General features: G+C 39.0%; 1 long non-coding RNA gene across 2 annotated transcripts in view; it reads right to left on the bottom strand.

Annotated features, from left to right (window-relative positions):
- Positions 1–2,453: 2,453 nt before the first annotated feature.
- The window catches only part of LOC133151900 (uncharacterized), a 40,444-nt gene continuing 20,257 nt past the window's right edge, over positions 2,454–22,640 (bottom strand). For both annotated transcript variants that reach the window (XR_009714015.1, XR_009714014.1), the window contains 3 exons: positions 19,529–19,653; positions 18,572–18,747; positions 2,454–2,783 (listed from right to left, as the gene is read on the bottom strand). This is a non-coding gene — a long non-coding RNA (uncharacterized LOC133151900). The remainder of the gene's footprint in view (positions 2,784–18,571; positions 18,748–19,528; positions 19,654–22,640) is intronic.

The raw sequence follows: 22,640 nt of genomic DNA, 5'->3' as shown, positions 1-22,640 counted from the left end.
AGTCCCCACTGCTTCTTTCTGTTATGTGCTATGGTTGCAGCGGTGAGATGAGAATAAAATAGTTGGTTGGTACAACTACAGGGCCTGCGAATGGAGTTCGCTTGCGACAGTAATTTTGCCCTTTTGTTACTCTCCTGTTGTTCCGGCCAGGATCTTCAAAAGTGGAGCTATTATGGTGAAATTGATGATGCATTGTTTCCAGACCGTCAAAATTTGGCACACAGAGAGAGAGCAGTGTGTGAAACATCTCATTGTGTGACTTCATTGTGTTTATGTACATGGTTTGAGTCCTCTAACAAGGGCAAGTCTTTTCATAGCGATAGTGGAGACAGCTGTTACCTTTATCACATCTTTTTTTTTTAATCTCCAGTAATCGCTCCAGTAATCTTATTCAGCCATTAGCACAAAAGGAGAAAATGAATGAGAGAGACTGTAAACTATTGAAAGCATAAATAATCAATTTCTGGGATCATTTGATTTTTACAAAAAAGACACGTCATTACCAGGACAAGAGGGGACAGTGAAAGAATGCGAAGCTATTTTGTTTTAAATCTGCTGTTGAAATGAAAAAATGCATGAAAACACTGGGGCCAAAAAAGAACAGTCAGCAAATACTGTGCATCACTGTACGTCAGTGTGTATGCCTCTATGCCTTTTCAAGGATGCCCATTTGTCAATGCAGATTGCAGTGTGCTGAAAGGACGTGGGTGGATATTAAACGCTAACACCTGAAAAACAGTCAAACTGTCATTGTGTGTGTGTGTGTGTGTGTGTGCGTGCGTGTGCGTGCGTGTGTGTGAGAGAGACCAAGCAATTTGCATATCCAGAGGAAGCCGGGGGATCTTAAATGCATGCCATTGAATGTTGACATCCATCCAAAGTCAATGGCTCTCTCTCTCTCTCTCTCTCTCTCTCTCCCCCCCCCCTCTCCCCCTCTCCCTCTCTCCCTCTCCCCCCCCCCCTCTCTCTCCCCCCCCTCTCTCTCTCTCTCTCTCTCTCTCTCTCTCTCTCTCTCTCTCTCTCTCTCTCTCTCTCTCTCTCTCTCTCTCTCTCTCTCTCTCTCTCTCTCTCTCTCTCTCTCTCTCTCTCTCTCTCTCTCTCTCTCTCTCTCTCTCTCTCTCTCTCTCTCTCTCTCTCTCTCTCTCTCTCTCTCTCTCTCTCTCTCTATCTCTCTCTATCTCTCTCTATCTCTCTCTCTCTCTCTCATTTGTCTCCCCCCTGACACCACGACAATCCCCCTTCCCTCTGTGTGCACATTCTTTTCCCACACTATCCCTCCATTGCCCTCGTATTCATCCACATCTTATCCACCACTATAATTCGTCCATCCACCGCTCCCCATTTGATTCTGACATCCCCAGCTCTGTACAGAATGCAGAACTGTCCAAGAACTCTCAGGTGGTTCAAGCCTATTACTTTGTGCGATAGAAAAATACTGCTGGGTCGTTCTGATTGCGGCCTATTAAAATTCATAAGCTGTGGAATAATGCCAGAGATAAAATAATAATAATAACAAGAAAACGGCTGCATGGTTGGAGGGTGAAGAAGTAGTATGAATATTATGCATGTATGCGTGAATATACACTCTTATGAAAAAGGATGGGAAAGGAGTAATGAGTGTTTGGTGGTCCCATGGGCCTTTTAGATCTTCAGAATTATTGCTGTTTCTCCTGTATTTGAGAATAGTTCATGAGAATGACTTCTATCATTTTTTGTCAGCCCACTCTCCATACCCACTTGTATTTCTAATACTAGCTATTTTCCCTTTTTCTGGTATATACTCCTGATAAAGAATATTCCCTCTTGGTTGTTATGGTTATGGAGGTACTTATTGAAGATTATCACACGCACATTTACTCATACACGCACAGCAGCAACTTAGTTTCTCCACGGTCTTGCCTTTTTAGAGTGCACGAACAGACTACATCAACCAGCGTGTGAATCAATAGAGGACAGAGGTCAATAGAGAACGCGCACTGACTGGTAAAACACAGATTTCACTGGGCGATCTGGCCTAGCTTAAAGCAAACCATCTCTTTCACCTCTTACCATTTGTCTTCCTCATCCTTGTCTCCATCTTGTGCAAATGATAGACTCAGCCGAGTCGCCACAAGGCTAGAAAGTGTTAAAAGCTTGGCTGAAATGGTTTGACTTGGTTCATAAATGTGTGGCTTCAACAGCAAATAATAAAAATGCTATTTAGCTCAATTAAATCAGATGCCGTGACAATGTTTTGTATTTCCATAGTCAGCAGTCGTGAGGGCTACTAAAATAACCGATTAATACACTTTGTGGCAATTGTACCTAAAGGGTGTAACAATACGACATTCATTATTGGCCAAATTGTCGGATTATTCATCAGAAAACATTGTGTTTTATAAACTCAAATGACACTTGTCTGTGCAATTTAGGGCAATGTTATTTCATATTGTTTTACACTGCCGCTTGGGTGACACATTTTAACCTCCTCCCCAATAAAAAAAAACTGCAGGTTCCCTTTGTGGCTAAAATGGAACTGCTCTTCCCAGCATACTTGAAACAGCGTTATCATGCAGCCTGACACAAAACATTGACTTAGCAGATAAAAGAGATGATGACTATAAATGATGAATGACAATAACAAACTGATCTGTAATTAAACTAGTCCTATAATACAATGGCAAATGTCTTGGAGGATGTCATGGGGAAAAGAACATCACCTTGTTTATCTCTCTACTGTAATAAACAGAACCCTTCACACTCTTATCATGCTTGATCTTTTCCATGAAAAACTCTGCATCCACCTACAAAAACAAAGCAGGGTAATTAATTAACAAACAGAACAAAAGAAGAAATTCAGTCCGTTAGACAGCTGACTGAATAATTCATAAGTAATAAAATGACTGCACTTTTGACATTTTTAATTTGCATTTTTGGGTGGCTGCTAGTGGATAATTTAAATTTGGCTTTACTTTTCATGAATAAGAGGAAGACTTTCTGGTAAACTGACATTTTATTATTGTTTTAAACTCCACATCTAATTGGTCTGAAGGACTGCCAAACCTACCAGGACGCTGATCGGCCGCCTCGATTGTGAGCATGTACGCACACGTATGCACAGTGCACATTTTTTAAGGCTTTAAGAATCCAGACGCCACCGTGGTGTCTGCCTTAGCTGCCTTCTGAGATCATTATTTCACACGAGAGGTCTATATTCCTAGAATAGCAGCCTACTTATTATCCACAGTATTCATATTTCATAACACGTGCCAATATAAAATCCCACTTAACTTTAACAGCAACAATTGACGCAAGATGAAGTTTGTCAGCTTTCATTATTTATTTTAGCCTAACAAGTCGAAATCGGTCGACTGACAAGAACATCGTGAACACCAGCTAGATATTCATTTACACATGTGACAAGATACAGAGGCAGCTTGCTGAGGAAGACAGTGATTAGCGGGAAAGGGAATTGGATCGGCTGTGATGATTTTATGTCTGTCAAATGGATAGGGAAAAAAAACTCACTCTACAGCTTTTGGCCGTTAATGGAGAGTGTACGTTTAAAGATGGCCCATGTCCTTTTTTTTTTTAACTAAAGGCACTCATCATATACTTCTGTCTGCATATAAACTACTGTATTTTCTTATCTCAAGGCTGGCAGCCAGTGAACCGCAGCCTGCTTTTCACTACTCTGGCAAATGTTTATTCACAGCAGACTTGATTAAATGTTTCACTTAGATTGCACAAGCAGATTAGGTAGTCCTTGATATGATTAATCTTATATTCGACATAATAGATATCATTCAACAGTGGATTACATTCAGTAATGAGGACACATAGGCCTCATTATACAGCCGTTCTGGGTTTGAGCTTTCAACATTGCAACATTCAATGTTCTCCTCAGTTTGTGTGGAGTTTCTTTTTTCTCTCTCTAAATTTGAAAACCAGGCATGTCGGACGTAAATAAACTAGCATGAATGTGAGCTTAAAAAAATTGTGAATGATTGTCTGATGATGGTTGATTGTCTGACAAACGTTCAAGAGGAAAACTAGTTTGAAATATATGCTTTGTGTCAACAGTCCGTGAACTCTTCTGAAACACCTTAGACAAATAAGTCATGTGCAAGAAAATGTATGACTTGCAATGAACCCCATGAATCAAATATCTTTGCCCTTAAACAGCAGCAATTAATAATCTTGACAAAAGCAGCCCTTTTACCTTTCCACCTTGCTTTTCAAAAGGACACATCTCTCTTTGCTACTCACTTTCTAACCCATAATAAAATTGTTACATCGGCTTTAAATGTAATATCTACGTGACATTCAACAAACATTCATTGTAAATTATGGATGCAAAATGTTAGAAAACAAAAACACACACCATTGAGCATCTGCACAAAACTTTCCTTTCAAAGGAAGACAATTACATACAGCCCATACAAACAAGCCAAATGAATCCAGAGAGCTCTGCTTAGTTTCATTCTCGTCCATTAATCATGCCACGGATAAAGAAAGACATGATCTGATTGTAAAATAAGGTGATACTTAATTTGCATTGAATAAATAAAGACGCTGAAAAGTGGCCATGCAGAACTCCATGGAGAGGCTTTTCCCTTCACACTACAAACAACATAGATGTTAACAACAAAAGGTAGGTGCTCAATTGTATTTTCTTTTTGTCGCCTACAATAATTGGAAAATAAGTTGGTGGCATTCAGGAGTCAACAACATATCAATGAAATCTGGGTCCAATTATGCAGTTCGATCGGGACAGAGATATATACTAGTGAAAGCCTCTTGAACAATGTTCAAACAGTGAACATAAGAATGTTCAAGCAGTGAACATAACAATGTTCAAACAGTGAACATGGTAAAAGTCAAATAACACAATGACATGGATCCAAAAGCAATTTCATTTACTTAAAAACAGTCTAGGTTTGGTTTTTGGTTAGAATTATTATTTTAACCAATTTAGAAAAAGTCAGGGTCTACTGAGTTTTGATTAAATGGGGAATCAGAAAGTTCAAAAACTCAAGAGGTTTAATATTGGAACGTTTCTGAATTCATTCGCTGTAAGCCTCACAACGTTCAGGCATAATGACGAGTGGATTCTTTAGTTATGGATGTAGTCACAATGTTGATCATGAATAAAATAGTTTGAACATTAAATATAGTGAAGAGAGCGACATTGAGGACATACTAATTCAAATAAAGTTAGGACCCGATGAGATCTGGGTGAGGTTTTTTTTACAAGGTCAGCAGTATCAAAGTAAAGTGTTGTAGAGTATCTTATTGAATTTCAAACAAACAAACACACACACACACACAACTTCTTGGCAAAGTACCAAGCCTTCCTTGGGGAAACCCTGGTCTAACTATGGATATTTTGAGAAAGGCACAGTCATGCCACCATAATCACATTACACATAGTTCTGTGGATAAAAGTAAAAATATTACAGTGCACGTGAATTATTAATTTGATTATTCATTTTATAATTTTATGTGATACTAAAAGTGTGTGTGGGGGGGGGGGAGTGCACATGTGTGTGTGTGTGAGTGTGTGTGTGTACAGCAAATCAGTAGAAGCTGCATGAAATTGAGTGTCAAGAAATTGTATTTACATGCAAAATATAACCATTGCAACGAGCCAGTCTCCCAAATAGAAAGTGACTTTGAGGATGCCTGCCGCTGGTTATAAAACCTCATTTCCTAAACAACTTTGACATTGCTGTTCAATGGCAATACCAACTGACAGACCATCCACTTTTCTGTCCTTTGCCCACCTACACACTATACTGTATGTATTATTAAGTACATATCTCACTTGAAGCAACAACCCATTCCATATGCAGTCCAAAACACATTGTTCTTTGTGCAGCGGCTAGTGTTGAAAGTATAATATGTCATTCTGTTGAATCGTGCCAATATTCTATGTCTAATTGAATTGCTAAGAATTCACCCCCCCCCCCCCCCCCCCCTCTACCTTAATGCAAATATGTTGGCAGTCGCTACAACGAGGAAGCTTGTAGATCAAATGGATTAATTTGCTGATTTACAAGGGCGTGGCTACGTGTTTCTTCTAAATATCATTAGCGCTCTATGGACAAAGAGTACGCATGATTACTGGGTTTAAATAGGTTATATTTTACTCTGTGAAAACAGAGGCTTTAACCATTGGGAAAATACATTTTCACAACAAATAAAGAACAACAAATAAAAAGCATATCTGACCATATAGTTGTGCAAATCCAGCCTTTATCGCTACCTTTATGGGAGAGGTACCCTACATCACCTTAAGTACATACACCATTGGGGGATCAATTAAACTTTTTTCTCCCTTGGGGATTTCACATTAGACTGCATGCTTGTTGCACTGCACAATCCCAATCTCCCCCCACCTAACCCAATTAAGGCCCTCTTCAAAGGAGTGTGTTAACTCCTCGAGACGGGGCAATGATGTAGCTTTTCTCCTGACCCACAGCGTCGTTTTACACACTTGTTATTCTACTGAGGAGGTGCACCGCAAAGAAACTAGATTGCCCGATGAACCACCATTGCCACATGTCTAGCATGTTTGATTTCTGCTCATGTAGTATGTCTCTTTATTTGCTTAGGGAAAATAGTGAACAAAAATTATAAGACGACATTTAAAAGTTGGTGTACAAACCACTGTAGAAACACATTTTTTTAAAGTATCCAGATATTTTTTTGTTATAAAATTAATTATAATCTAATGCTAGCATTGTGTTAAAATTATAAGTGTTTATGGGGCTGCTACATGAGGTAGGTCTATCAAATACTCTGTAGTTCAATGGTGTTTGAATGTCGAGGGGCACATGTGTCAGGGAGGGATCCTATGCAGATTGAACATGCCACCTTATCTGGATGTGGAGTCCATGAGAAGGTGAACCGACGTTACTCTTTCGGGCTGTGCTGGCCGGACCCTACGGGTGCAGGCCTGGCCACCAGGCGCTTGCCAGCGAGCCCCACTTCCAGGCTTGGCTCTCGAGAGGGCCCCAGTGACACAAGTCCAGGCTAAGAAAGTCATCTTCCATAATTTGCCATCATAGGGGTCTTCAGAGTTGTGCCTCATGTGGTCTAGGTCAAATATGCCATGGCTGACCCCACCAGGGGCATAATGCCCCAGGCAACTTGGCTATTAGTCTAAGTGGGACATGCACACCTCTCCACCATGACGTGATGGCTCATCATTGGAGGGAAGTTTGGTGCTCAAAATTGAAAATACACTCAATGCTTTACCTGGTTTTATAGGTGCTCTGGTATGATTGACACAGTAAAATTTAGATACAAAGCTAAAAAATACTCAAACCTCGGTTGTCATGGTAGCACAAGGCCATACTTGCATTAACACGCACCACAGTGGGAGGCAACAGAGGGATAAAGAAGATGAAATTTGCTGTAATTGTTGAGCCGTGCAGTATTTTGAACAAGGCATGACAGGTATGTTTTATTAAAAGATCTATGATGTATTTGTGGAAAAGGAAGTGATTTGACCTTGTGCAGTTGCACTCACACATGCAATTTCACTTTTCTGTGGTGAGAAAAAGCAACGTGAAGTAGCCATTTAGCCAGTAAAGCAATTTTGTTGGGCAGAAATCCCACTTTCTCCTCCCCATAAGAATTTAGAGAGTGAGCACTGCTATCATTAAATATGCATGAACTAATCTACTGTTACTGTGCTAAGGTGGCCGTGCAGTGATCATGGAGGACGTGATGATTTCTATTAAATAGTCAAGTTTTTAATTAAATTAGCAACAAATACCAAAGATTTACCATCAAATTAAATCATTTTAAAGGTGTACAACTACAGTGGATGTAAAATCAGTGACATTAAACTTGTATCTAAATAATAAATGCTGTCCGCAACCACTCTGAAGCAAAACAAACTTGATGTATACTTTTCAAATTAAACACAGGAAACAAGCAATGCATCAGACCAAGCAATATTTTGCACACATCCTAAGTCTTGCTTGGTTTAACAGCTATTTCTTTGACTAGAGCTGTGAGGAAGTCCCAGAGTCTCTTGTAACACAAACAAGTTGCAATATATGGCTTTTTTCTTTTCTTTTTTGTTTTATTGTTTTTTTAATAGTCGGTCAAGGGAAAGCAAAAAAAAAAAGGTCTTTATATTGGCAACATTGTCTACTAGAACACTTTTACGACCACTTTCCTCAATATAGCTCTTCTTTTAATACTTCGTGATATTTATGATACTTATTATTTACAACTCTTTGCCACTTTCTAACCAGCATCATAACCTTTGAGCGGAGAGAGAAGAGGTCATTGACACCATCATCAAGGTCATTAACACTAGTTGTTTTAAATTCTAGGTAGAAAAACTATTTCTCTATCCTGACAAAATATCCATCTATCATCTGAACTGCTTGTCCTCCATTAAGTAAAAAGTCACTGTAGTAAATTCTGAGAGATACTGTTAACATTTTTACACTAGAGACAGCTGGGTGACAACATTGATTATTTATGTACATGGCGGGATGGAAAGAAATTGTAATTCACATTTTGCACTTCCTATTAAAAGATAATGCTCACAGTCCAGGTTTACAAAATCAACATATTCACACATAACATGCATTGAGAAACACTGGTTTCATCAAACATACTCCCAGCATATAATCTTCTAAATATGCCATGTAATATATAATATTTTCTTTTTATTATTTTACTCTTCTTTGGGCGTAATAGAAAAAACTGAAGGGAATTCTCAAAGTCAGTGGCGTAGCCAAGCCGGGGCGAGCCGGGGCGGCGCCCCGGTTAGGACTCCCTGCGCCTCGGTTGAAAAAAATCGAGCTTTTTCGATTCTTCATTTTCATTCCGTTTTTTTCGTTCGGTCTTGCGCGAATGTGCTTGCGCTATTCTATGTGCGCGATGTTATCCACTCACCGTTTGCCTCCCGGACCCGGATGTTGTTTTAGCGATCAGCGAACGGCGTGGGTGATTTTTTTTCCTGTGGGCGCGCGCCCCTACTGTAAAAATTCCTGGCTACGCCTTTGCTCAAAGTCAAAAACCAAGATTACCACACCCTGTTTGCAATGAGGCACTCGTATACAATTTCTGTCTCTGCCAGCCTTAATTCAGTCTGCATTTTGTCTGCTTTTAAAGCAAGACGTACAGAAACTTGTAATGAGTCAGCCTTTCAGACAATATATTTGATCTATCAGATTATTTGGTTTGAATTTAGGCCCCCAAAGGTTCTTGCCTATGCACCTTAGGGCTGTGCAGATCAATGCAAGTATCAATAGAATTGACATTAGTGTCAATATCGATATTACATCTATAACAAATGACTAGTATTGATCATTTCCATTTAATGGATATGTACATTTTACATTGAGTTATATAATGCCTTGCATTTTTTCATCTAGCAGCTTTGTATTATTGTGGCACTACATAAAATACAGCTACTGCGAGTGAGAATAGCTCAGGTTAGTAAATTGTGTAATTGCTTAGGCAAGTAAATTGTGTGCAATGTTTTCTCGTGTTCTCTCTGGTTGGCAGCACAAGGACAGCGGAAAGGAAACAAAAACAATGGTAAATAAGGTTGCAATGATTAGCTTGTTTAATTAATCGAATCAAAACAAGGTAAAAAGTGTCTGGACAAAAGGAATTAAAGATACGAAGGGACTAACAATATGCAGAATACTACTATATACTACATTAAAACTTAATACAACAGTCAAGGTATGATTCCATTGAAGATATTATGGCACAGTTAAGAACTTAACAAGAAAGTTTAATGTTCACAAAACATGTTATTTAATAAGACAAGCAATTTAAATTGTTAAATTGTTTTATCTGTATGTCAGTATGTATGTATGTATGACATTGGTAATATTGGCACCAGTGTTTATTTGGCATAGATCGATACCAATACCTAAATTATAGCAAAGCTCTACTGCCCTTCCCTTGTTTTTACTACTGTTATTTAACCTGGTTCCATGATTATTGTTGGCCAGTTCAAGCGAGCGGTATTGGATTTACTGTTAGCAGAATTCCAACATCCACTTTGTGGATACTGCTTGAAATAACTGGAAATATTCATACTAACATTAAAACACTAACATATGCATCTTGTATGACTATCCAGGATTGTTTATAAGCATATTGGTAATTTATAGGGAACATAAGAACTGGATTATGCAGACTGATGTATTATACATTAAAGCCAATGTCCAATTCTCCAAATGTGTTATATTTTGTCAATGTGAGAGATTATGTGGAAAGAGCCCATTAGGCTGAATAATATTGAGTTAATTAAATTCTGTGTTTTCAGCGGCAAGATTCTGAATAATGTGACGGGTGGCTGCACCTGTGCAAATATGGATGTAATGACAGAGCATTTTCTGTTTTCAGCTAAGAATGTTCACCTAAAAAAAACTGCTCTCATGAGCAATCCAGACAATTTCCACAAAACACTTGTGAAAACCCAGAGGCCAACGTTAACATGCAGTAAATAATCCTTTGTAAATATAGTTTGTAAGGCAGGGGCGATCACAATCTTAGTGTTAAATAAGATCCCTATTTTTCCTAAAACTAAGCATTGAGATAAAAGCTATAGACACTCCCGATCTAAGGAATGTGCACCAGAAGTATTGGAGTTTGCCCTCTATCACATGAATCTTTAATGGTTCCTGAAAGAGCCCACTGATCTATGTGAATACATTAAAGATTTTAAACATTTTCTATTCAAACTAATACTTCCCCCAATTAAATGTCCCAGTACGTGTTTGGGCATGAATGACCATGATTAACCCTTACCCCTGTGGTCTTTTTTTCAAACCTGTCCTAGCAAATTGTCTGCCAATTACTTATGGTCATAATTAGTATGCCGTCATAAAATGCCTGCATCAACAGTCTCCTCTTATTACAACATTCCACTCTACTTTTCTCTGTTAGAAAATACAACCCACTCATAATGTATCCAGGAGAGAGAGAGAGAGAGAGAGAGAGAGAGAGAGAGAGAGAGAGAGAGAGAGAGAGAGAGAGAGAGAGAGAGAGAGAGAGAGAGAGAGAGAGAGAGAGAGAGAGAGAGAGAGAGAGAGAGAGAGAGAGAGAGAGAGAGAGAGAGTATACATCTAAGCACTTACCCCTTTTGATCAAATGAAATTAAAATTCACAGGATTCCCATTGGGTCTTTCTTGTCCATGGGTTTTCCTCAAGAACAAAATAACGACGGTTTTATCATTCTGCTAATCAAAGCAGAGCTATGTGTATTTTCACTATCACTATAATCCCTCACATCCTTGTATTTTTGTCATTGCCCCAAGAACTGCATGTGGCCTCCAACCACACTTTGTATTGCCCCTTGATTCATAAAAAAAAAAGGGGGGAAACTAGAACAAAACAAAATTATAAAAAAACACAAATATGCAAATTCTTGATTGCAGAACAGCAAGTACGCAGGGGTCGACTACAGGTTTGAGTTGTAATATTACTATTCACTACCAGACGGCACAAATGGCTTTGTTGTGCTTATACATGGTCTGATACTGCAGTGTGAATAAGCCAAATATTTTGGGATTTTGGATGATATACAGGGCAAGCATATTACCGCCATAATTTCAAAAATCTGAGTGAGTTAAATTTTGTGAAAAAATTAACAACACACTGTCCTTAAATGGTAGGTTTGTTTTTACGGAAGCTCACTTCTTCCACTCGAACAAAAATAAATGACAGTATGATAGTTTTATAATGCATTTAAATGCATTATGAAGAATAAATTACATTGAGAACATACATTTGGCACTAATGCACACGCCCTAAGTAGAATGGAATGCAATTAAATTCATGCACATCTAATGAATATAACAGGGCACCAACCAGTTCATCTTCCAAAAACACTTTCAATTAAACATTTTCTGATAGCAAAGAGAGCAACAAAAGCATCTTTAGTGAGACGTTGTGAAACGGAATTTCCGGAACACTTCACCAGAGTGCAACACGTACCATGTGTGAGTGTGCACAGATGGCAGAAACGACGGACAAAAAGTGAAACCCCAAATATGAACTGACAGGTTAAGCCTTTTCGAGACAGCTGGTAATAGCATATGGACTCATAGTTAGCCCCTCAAACCATTTTTCAAAGGCTTTTCCTGACAAAGAGCTACATGTGAAAACTGAGGGCATAATTAAATATTGAGTTGTATATCCTCTCACACTTTGGGCTGTTTCCTGCCCAGTGTTCCCACCGTCAACAAAAATGTATTGTGGTCCATCGCCGATTGCGAACGATTGCGGATGTTGAAGGGAACCTTCAAATACCTCGTCGACAAATGAATTCAGGGGCGATTGAAATTGGCCATTTTCCTCATGGATCTTGTGTGCTTCACACATCACGGTATTGCAATGAACATGAATGGTCGTTGAAGAAGTGTTGTATCTATAACTCTTCAATTACTTTCATTATGATATTTTAACTAAAGGTCTTTCTTTTTAATGCTTGCTCAATACAGGCATTTGAAATTTTATTTAACAACAGACACTTTTCTTTCATAAATTAAATTATTTCACTCGGGACGACGTGCATTTAGAAAGAGTTGAAGTGGTGCTGCCTGATTGATGCTTTTTCCAATTTGTTTTCTTTTTTGTTTGTGATACTTCCTTTGTGTCTATTGTTTTGCACTTCTTTGTTTACTTCCTTTGTACAATCGTTTTTTGTTTGCGATTTTTGATTTGCAGTTGTGCATTATCTTTTGTAACGTGCTTTTGTTTTTTGCTTGCTCAACATTCTTTTTTGTTTACGTATTTTCTGTGTTTTTGCGATTTGCACTTCAGGGCCACCTTTCTGCCATTATACTGGCAAAAAAATTGTTGTTTTTAAAGGTTCAGATGAAAGACGTCACAGATGTTGGTTTACTTTTACAAAACGATACTTGTGGGACTGAAAATGTGTTAGAACAGACAGATAATGATGCCATTGCAGTTGCTTTCTTGACATAGCACACTGTATCACAGCCGTCCCACAGCAGATTTCTGTTTGAGCCAGATATAATGATGCTGATATGGTCTCAGCTTTGGGTGTTGCCATCTGAATAAGACCCGGCTTTGTTTTCTGTGAATGACACTGAAGGCAGCATGTGCAAGGGATTACATTACAACACTAAAGACTATCTCTGATGGTAAGGTTTAAGTGGGACATCTATTAACGTGCATTCATCGAAGAATGCAATCCCATCAAGTGAACTTTATTTATATAGACCTTAATCACAAACGGCTCTCAAAGGACTTCAGAGGCCCAAGGGTGACAGGGATTGGTGACAACCCCAAAGAAAGGAAAAATTCCAAAACACGGGTGGAAAAAGACCAACCCTTTAGAAGTGATCACAGATGGAGGATTCCCTCTTCCAAGATGACAAGGCTGCACTAAATGGCATTTTTTGCATAATATAGTTCAGGTGCACAATGTTAGTTAAGACGTACATTTATGCAATCCAATACAACTTTATTCATATAGTACATTTTACAATAGCTGCAGCTGTAACAAAATGCTTCACATATTATTCACATATTGGACCCGGACGATCAGTACAGAATCTATACATCTACAGTGTCAGACCAAAAGTGACAACTTGAATTAAGATTGTCACGGGCATCTTGGCCTGAAACCACTTCAATAAAACTGATGTACTGTTGCAACACAGTGTCCAGTGAGTGTACAAATGAAAGAAAGGGCCATAATTTGTAAACACATTAACACCATCACATACGAATACTTTTCCCAAGATTCAAAGCAAGCAAAAGAGATATGCAACAACTCATAGGCTGCATATTAAACCACAAATAAGATTTCCGTGGGTTGAGCTGTTTATTTGATGTCCTGAGAAGAACTTGTCTCTAAAGAACATGAAATCCATTTTCAGGTCAGTCTGTTTCCATCTACTCCGGATCATCTTTCATTGGCAGTACTTTTTATCTCTTTTAAACACATTCAATTGTCTGCTTTATTTCTCTGATACGTAAAGCTGCCACTGTATGCCAATTTCCCATGTACTTCTTTGCATTTGTGAATCTTCACTTTTTAATCTCACTACTCTTGAATTTTAAACACACAGCTCTCCACAAATCTATTCTTCTCCACTTGTATATTCAAAAGGTTTGGGGCTCATAGACTGTCAGCCTTTTCTTCCCAACCATCATCCCCCTGCACCCAGCTCCAGCCTTCCTGTGTGGCGTTTGCATGTTCTCCCTGTGCCCGCGTGGGTTTACTCGGGTACTTCGGTTTTCTGTAAACTTCCAAAAACATGCTACAATGCATGTTTGTTTGACCACTTTGTAGGTGTGCTAGTGAGTATGAATTTGAATTTGTCTATGTGTGCCCTACGATTGGCTTGCGATCAGTTCACGGTGTACCCCACCCACCATCCAGAGACAGCTGGGATAGGCTCCAGCTCACCCACGGCCCTTGTGAGGATAAAAGCTATGAAAGATGAAGGAATAAATAATTCATAGACATTTGGAATTCCTAAAAGGCCTCAGAGGATACGGTTAGAATTGATATATCGTAAACATGATACAGATTTTGTTTTTTCTAAATTCTCACACTTAATAAGGATAGTATTATCTGGTTCTTTAAGCCGATAAGGCATTCTAGCAGTCCAGATTTGTTTTTTGCATGGCAGCAAAATCACCCGAGAAACACATTGAAGGGAGCCAAGTATTTCATTAAATGTAGATTATCTGAAACATAACCCGTTAGATTCCATTGGCATGAGGAAATGACCCTGATTGTCACGTTATACTTTTTCTTGTTTATCAGTGGGAGCAGATAATTAAGAAAGTAGATAAGAGATCCGCTTTCACAGATACAGAGTGCTCCCTTGAGAACACAATGCAATGAATCCCCTCCTAAATAAATAAAGGAGCACATTTGTATTTGTCAAGCGGTCCTGATTTTCTCAAGTTCTTTGCCCCAACTTGAAAAAGGGCCTTCGTCCTTAGAATGCAAGAACTCAGATCTTTTTCTTTTTGCAATTTATTGGAGGGTTAATTAGAGGGTCCACTTTTCCTTTGTGAATACATCAAAATGATTGAGCTCCTCAAAGTCCGGATAAACACAACTTGGAGCTCTAACCAAACATTTCAATCAAACTAAGCATTACCCAAACTTAGAACTATAGCATCCAAGTCAATTTCCTGCCAGTTGCATGTGACCAGGAACTGAGAAGTCGGTTTGGTGATTTTTTTCTTCTTTGCTTTCTATGTTTCAGTTTCTTTTCTTCACTAACAGGCTTTCCCTTGTTTGTTCCCCCAGCTCACATGCTGGTCTGTGGGCAGGATGGCCGTCCCTGGCATTTGACAGGAAGTTTGGGGAATTGTGATGTGGCTGTTTTTTCTCTGCCCCCTCCAGGTCTAGGGGGACTAGTGGATATTTTGACTGAATGATCTCTGCCTCAGTCAGATGACGTGACAGTATTTGTTTTATATCAGTGCCAAAATGATTAGACAGTCTTATGATCATAGATATGTGCAGTATCTTATGTTGAGCATTATAAAATTGAAGATAGTTATTTTTCTGACTAATGATCAGGTAATTAATTAACAAAAATGGACTGATTTTTATGAACTAACGAGATTGCCTGGATCCTGATTAAACAATGAAAGCCATTTCATCATTTCATCACCGATAGCTGGGTCATCCCCAATGATCTCTTGTCTGGATCTCTCTTTTGCACGAGAACCATCCCGGGTCTACTTTGGGTGGAGAAATTTGGTATTTGATAATCTGCCTGGCACTCTTAAATGAAAAGCTGCAACACGGAAGAGTGATTAAAATGTAACTGCACAAAGTGCATGATTTTTATTTCTTCATCTTAAACACATAATTGCTCATATATTTTCATGTTTGATGCATTATGAGCTTGAAAATTTATTCTACCATCCTTTTAATTGAAAGAATAACAAAAGTGCCCAAATGTCAATGTTAACTTTTATTTTAGATGTAATGATAGCCATCTCCCTCATGCCCCAAGATGTCAATGATAACTCTTATTTTAAATGTAATGATAGCCATCTCTCCCTAGTGCATTTACCTGACATGCAGCCCCATGTCATCGATGACTGTGGAACGAAGGTTTCAGCATGTAGCTACTATTGCCTCCGCATCTGACTACTCCTCTGCTTAGCCTCAACGTGTAACTTGTTGTTGTGATATATACTGGTTCAATTAAAAAAGACACATTTTGTCCATATTTCAAATAATATTTTTTGTCATCCATCTTGTTAAGATGTGTGCAGTCTAATGTGGCCCTATGTTAGCGCTAATCAAAAATGGTGACCCTCCCTCCATGAGTTGCCGATCCTGCACTAAATAAAAAAACTATTTACATCCAAGTCACTGTTGTGTATAAGATACATCTTTTTACATCAAGACTAGTTTTCAGTGGATTTTTTTTTTCCAAAATACAAAGGATTTTTGTGGCCCTGTGTGAGGAAACCGGAGTGCTTAGAGAAAACCCATGCAGGTACAGGGAGAACATGCAAACTCCTCACAGGGAGGAGGAATCGAACCCGCACCCTACAAACTGTGGGGTGGATGTCCTTGCCATGTCGCCCCAAGGTTTGCAGTAATTACTTTTATTTATTGTTTTCAATGTAATACAGATGCACCCAACAATAGTACTTTGAATCAGAAGTGTATAAAATACATAAATGTGAAGACAATGTGAGCTAAAATAACTTCAGTCAGTAACCAAACCACATGAACTAACTGTGACATATGTTAATCAGCAAATAAAGGGACCATTTCCTTTACATTATAATGCAATTAATCATAATTAGGAGGAATTTCTGTTCATTGAACAGCTGCTATGGGCTTCCAAAATGGAAAAAAATTGAGCTATTTGGTTAATTATTACCTTCTTGAAAGATATTACATTTTCATTCTTTCATGTACTATGGTTTGACATATGTCAGATTTCAGTTATTTTAATCAAATTTATCTTAATTGTATTAGATGACAATTACAATATTATGAACCTTGCACAACGCAGCTGTCAAAAACGTTCGAGTAATTAACGACCCCTCAGAGAAATTTGGATTCACCCCCACCTCATCAAAAAATAAATTTAACTGGACACTTGTCAGTGCGAGAACATTATTTTTTTTATTCAAATGAAGCTGAGTTTGTCTGCCTCACAGTTATGACGGTGCGGGTTCGATTCCACCTCCGGCCCTCCCTGTGTGCATGTTCTTCCCATGTCCGCGTGGGTTTTCTCCCGGCACTCCGGTTTCCTCCCACATCCCAAAAACATGCTTGCTAGGCTGATTGAGCACTCCAAATCGCCCCTAGGTGTGAGTGCGGGTGTGAACGGTTGTTCGTCTCTGTGTGCCCTGCGATTGGTTGGCAACCAATTCAGGGTGTCCCCCGCCTACTGCCCAATGACTGCTGGGATAGGGTCCTGCATGCCCGCGACCCCGCAAAGTGGTATAGAAAATGGATGGATGGATGGATGGATGGATGGATGGATGGATGGATGGATGGATGGATGGATGGATGGATGGATGGATGGATGGATGGATGGATGGATGGATGGATGGATGGATGGATGGATGGATGGATGGATGAAGCTGAGTTTTCAGTGGCAGTATATGTAGTTCTGGCAATTATCAGTTCAGAATCTCAGAGGATCAAATCCTAGAGCGTACAAAGAATAATTTTCACTATTTGATGATAAAACTATTAATTCAGTGTAGGTGACACCAACATAATGCCCAAGGGCATCAGGCAGACCCCAAGGACGACAAGAGTAGCAAGCGTACCTGTTCTAAAAGCAACACATCGGATTGCACATCATATTCAAGGAATGTTGTAGATGTGATCATTTGAAAATATAAACACTGGCAGAGATTTTTAGAAGGTTGTTTATTATATTGACGTTTAAAATTCCTTGACATTTCAGATCCATTATTGAACAGTGATGTACTTAAAATTGAAACAATAGTCAAATTTTGAGTGGGATGCATTTTGGCCTATTTATTTATTTATTTATTTATTTATTTATTTAATAACTGAAGGAAAGGCTTTCTAGAAAGTCATTCTTCCAAATTATGTCTCTTTTTTTAATTTCCTTTGCTACTGTTAATCTCATAGCATCTCATGTTATGGACCACCCCCAAGGTCTTAGCTGTATATGTCTTAGTGATACTCAACATTCTTGGGAGTTCCAAAAATGTCTTACTTATTTCACGAGCAGGAACAAGTTAGACTACAACCAATGAGGGAATCTGATCTTTTAAAATCCAACCTCTTATACCCTTGTATATCCTTCATGTGCTAAATATCTGACCAGTCATTTTCACTGATAAACTCTCCTATCAAATCGTCCACTCAGATAAGATAAAAATCTATGATCAATACCTTAGCTGGTAATTACAACAGATTGACAGGAGAAACACTGGGGTGGGTCAGGACATGAATGCAGAACAAAAGTTTTGTCCTTTATCTGTCCTAACTGGATACTTTTAGATGAACATATTGTAAAACACCCGCGACCCCCATGAGGACAAGCGGCAAGGAAAATGGATGAATGAAAACACGTTGTTAAATACGTACCTGCTGAAGTTTCCATTTCTTTGAGAAAGAGCTCCTTTGCCGCTAGAGAGGGTGTGAAGATAAAGAGAGGTTTGCCCAGTGATCTCTGGTCGATCAGTGACCCATATGTCCATCTTCAACTCCCATGGTGTCACCTGACTTCTTGATAACTTTATTGATCCAGCACATCAAAAGACCTGAGGAAGAAAAGGACAGTCTGCTCATTTCCTTCTTATGAAGAGCATCCAAGTACTTTCACAATTCCAATTTTGAGTGGCTCTTTGGTTTTGCCAATGTCGTGGACAATGTTGGTCTGATTGCACCAGTCCACCAGTCCTGTCCATCCATAATAGCAGACACCACTATGGTGTGTAGTCATATTGAGTACTGTCAATGTGGTCCACTCAAAAGAAAAACAGTACCTAATACCTCATTGATAATGTGAGTAACAACTGAGAAGTTGACTACCATTAGTGTAAGTTTGTGTAAAGACTGGTCACATGAGGCAGGTACAGCAGCTCTCAGCAGGCTCATGGCATCCTTGACAAAAAAAAATGTTGGACAAAAAAAATCAGAAATGAAGACTTGGGGACCTTATACTTTGGGAACATGCATGAGGATTTTGCCCTCTACACGATACTTTGCAAGCACTTGACGGGTCAAAGAAAGACATAATAATTGATGTTAAGTAATGAAAAGATATATACGTGCAAGTCAGGAAAGGAACAACCACATCCATCAACCTATACATCCAACTTCTATACCGCTTATCCTCACGAGGCTCATGGGGAATGTTCCTTATATTTTTTCATATGTCTGACTATTCTATAAACTTTGTGAGTATTTTATTTGACCACACAGGTCATTTTAGGCATAATTATTTAAATCCCTATACAGATTATAAAATACGGTCCTTGAAACTTGAATATAATGATACAATTCACCAACAAACTAAGAACACGGAAATGATTGACGTACGTATGCTGGGCCTTGCTCTGAAAGACCTCTAAACAGCCCACATGCCAAACACGTCACAGGTACAAGATAGAGATAGAGCATATTGAGGCAGAGCTGGCAGGTCACATTTTCTGAAGAACTGATACCTGTAAAGAACAAGAAACAATCAGAACTCCAAGAGAGGACTACATTAGCACGGAAGGGCAAAAAAAGGCCTGAAATGGATTTATTGTGCAATATGAAGTGTGAGAACAGCCTCTGTTTGTATATAGGGTCCATGTCCTGTGACTACACAGGATAAACATCTTGATAAATGCAGCGTGTCATAAAACACATTATATTGCAAAGTACATAGTTTGTAAAACATGTGATTTTGTGCATTTGTCTTGGAGAAAAAAAAAAAAAGATTATTTTCACTGCTGCAACTCCTTCTGAAAGTCTCCAGGATATATTTCCCCTTGAACCAAACAAGTACAGCAAGTCCTTGTGGCAATTAACATTGGGGTGCTTAGAAACCATTCAGAGAAAGCAAAGTGAACTAAAAAATGAATTTCATCAGAGACATTTTAATTCAACTGAGCACATGCATATATGAATTACTTTGTGTGTGTGTGTGTGTGTGTGTGTGTGTGTGTGTGTGTGTGTGTGTGTGTGTGTGTGTGTGCGTGCGTGCATGCGTGCGCATGGCTGTGTGTAAAAGACTATTTTAACCACAGCAGTGGCTTACCTCCCACTAGTGTCTCCAAATTCCCTGGAGGGACCTAATCAGACAAACTAGGCTTCTCTCACTTGTGGTCCATATGCTTTGATTTCTCACAGAACACCACAAACACATTTTCGCTGATTAGAAGAGAGACACACATTGAGGGATAAAGATAAAAACATGTAGGATCACACAATACTACATACTATATTTAATTTTACAACTGTTATCCTTATACTAAATCCTTCCATCCATTTTTCTCTCACTTCCTTTTCTTGCTCATCCCCAGATTTGCCAGTATTCAGCTATCCGTTTTTCTTAATCTTTACAATTTAAAGTTTCCTGCATGGAGGTTCTCCCAATCAAATCGCCCGCACCACACACACACACACCAAAGGTTTCTCTACTGCATCACCACTGTCTTAACAAATGAGGTGCATGAGATCATTTAAACAGCTATGAATAATATCAAAGAGGTGGCAAGAGATGAGTGCACCCTGTTGCTTAATGAACAGTCACACAATATTGCAGCAGCATAGTGCACAGACATATACATGCATGCGTGGGCACGCACACGCACGCACGCACAGACACACACACACATTCTTCAGTGATGGTGTCGCAGCTTCTGAAACAATGGCTGCAAAAGTCAAATTAGCAAACAATACAGTGCTCCCAGAGCATCCGTGATGAAAACGTTGCGTCTGAGCCAGGCCACATTCCTGCCACCACCCTTATCTCCACCTAGCACACTATCTAACAAATTAGAAACGGGGTCCACTTAAGTATGTGTGTGTGTGTGTTTTGTCACTATTTGCCATTGTTTAAAATATTTCACCTTGCGGTGCAATCATTTCATACTAGAGTCTCACCCTTTTACACTCATAACAAGATGGATCAGAATTGGAATGTGATCAAACAAAGTCACTTATTTAATATATTTTCGTATCATTCTTGATTTGAATAGCAGCCCCCTTGAATGCCCATCTCCTTAAAACAGCTGCCATGCCCTCCAGTGCTGTGTCTCTGCATACATTCATTTACGCACTTGACATCAATCTTTATTTTTCATTAATAATATCATTTGTTCTGTCCGCTCCACCACACACTGGCTAATTACCTGGAATGTGTTGTTCAACCCCGTCTCATTGGGTTTGATCAAAAGCCAATTGTATCTCAGTGAAATATTTGTATTCTCCCCCTTGTCTGTTTGGTTTGAATGCCAATCCTTGTCAATCCCACCACTGCTGCTCTTTTCCTGGGCCCAGCCACAGCTCACTGCCCCGCAATCTACTTTCCAGATTTACCGTGTAACAGCTTCAAATGACAAAGAGAGTCCGCAGATCCCCACAGGGAGCGTTCACTGCCAATACATTCAAGGTTATTCTGAAGAATATAGCAGGGATTTGTTGGAACAATGGTTTCATTGAATGATTCTAAATTCATTCACAAGGGCGTATTTGGGGGCCCAGGGCAAAGCCAGTGATGGGCTCCTCCAAATCTGTGTACTGAAACATTTCATATATTTCTTTATCATCATCATCATCAACATCTAAAAAATGTAGATTTTAGAAAAATCTCATATATCCTGAGCTCGTTAATCTTTAAAATACATCTTGAGAATTATTATCAAATGATTAATTCTCTCGACATTATGACTGAATTGATAGAAACAAACAGTGTTTACCTATTTACCTTTTTTTTTGAGGAGCAGTGTGGCAAATCAGTCAATCATCTGAGGATCAAATTTCTAATTTTGAGGAACCATTTTTTTGCAAGCTCCAAAAACAAATGATTGTGATGATTTGAAATTTTGGGACAAAATTGTAAAGACAAGCGAAAAATAAATTTTCATTGCGAACAATAATTCTTAAAAGTTGAATGGGACAAACGTCAATGACAGGTTAACCTTTAATTACTGTCCGTGTGTTGCCATTCCTACTCAGATATACACAAGTGCATAAATAAACACCTTACACTCTTTTTATACATGTATAATAATGGAAAAGACATGCAATTTTACTTCCATTTCCAAAAATTCATAAATATCTCAGAAATAACACCACCTATTGGGGTGACCGTGAAGCAGTCGTCCAGCAACCAGAGGGTCGAGTTTTCGATTCCCACTCGGCCCGAGTCATGGGTCGTTGCGGCCTTGGGCAAGACACTTTGCCTCCAGTGCCACCCACAATGGTGTATGAATGTTTGGTGGTTCCACTTTATTACTTTAAACAAGACCAGTATTGATGAGTGATGCATCATACAGACGGTGCAGTGAGCACCATGAAAAACAGCATAGCAAGCTAGCAACGAATGTTAGCAAATTGATGTGATGGTGGCTTCATGGTGGGAAGGTGCATTCTTCTGCGGGCATTGGAATTCATTGCTCCACTGTGCTCTTTATCTCCTGTGTAAAGAGGATCTACTGTG

This window comes from Syngnathus typhle, linkage group LG3 (genome assembly GCF_033458585.1).
Source record: "Syngnathus typhle isolate RoL2023-S1 ecotype Sweden linkage group LG3, RoL_Styp_1.0, whole genome shotgun sequence".
Lineage (NCBI taxonomy): Eukaryota > Metazoa > Chordata > Actinopteri > Syngnathiformes > Syngnathidae > Syngnathus > Syngnathus typhle.
The sequence above is the reverse complement of the archived record's forward strand: the minus strand, read 5'-3'. Positions and strand labels throughout refer to the sequence as shown.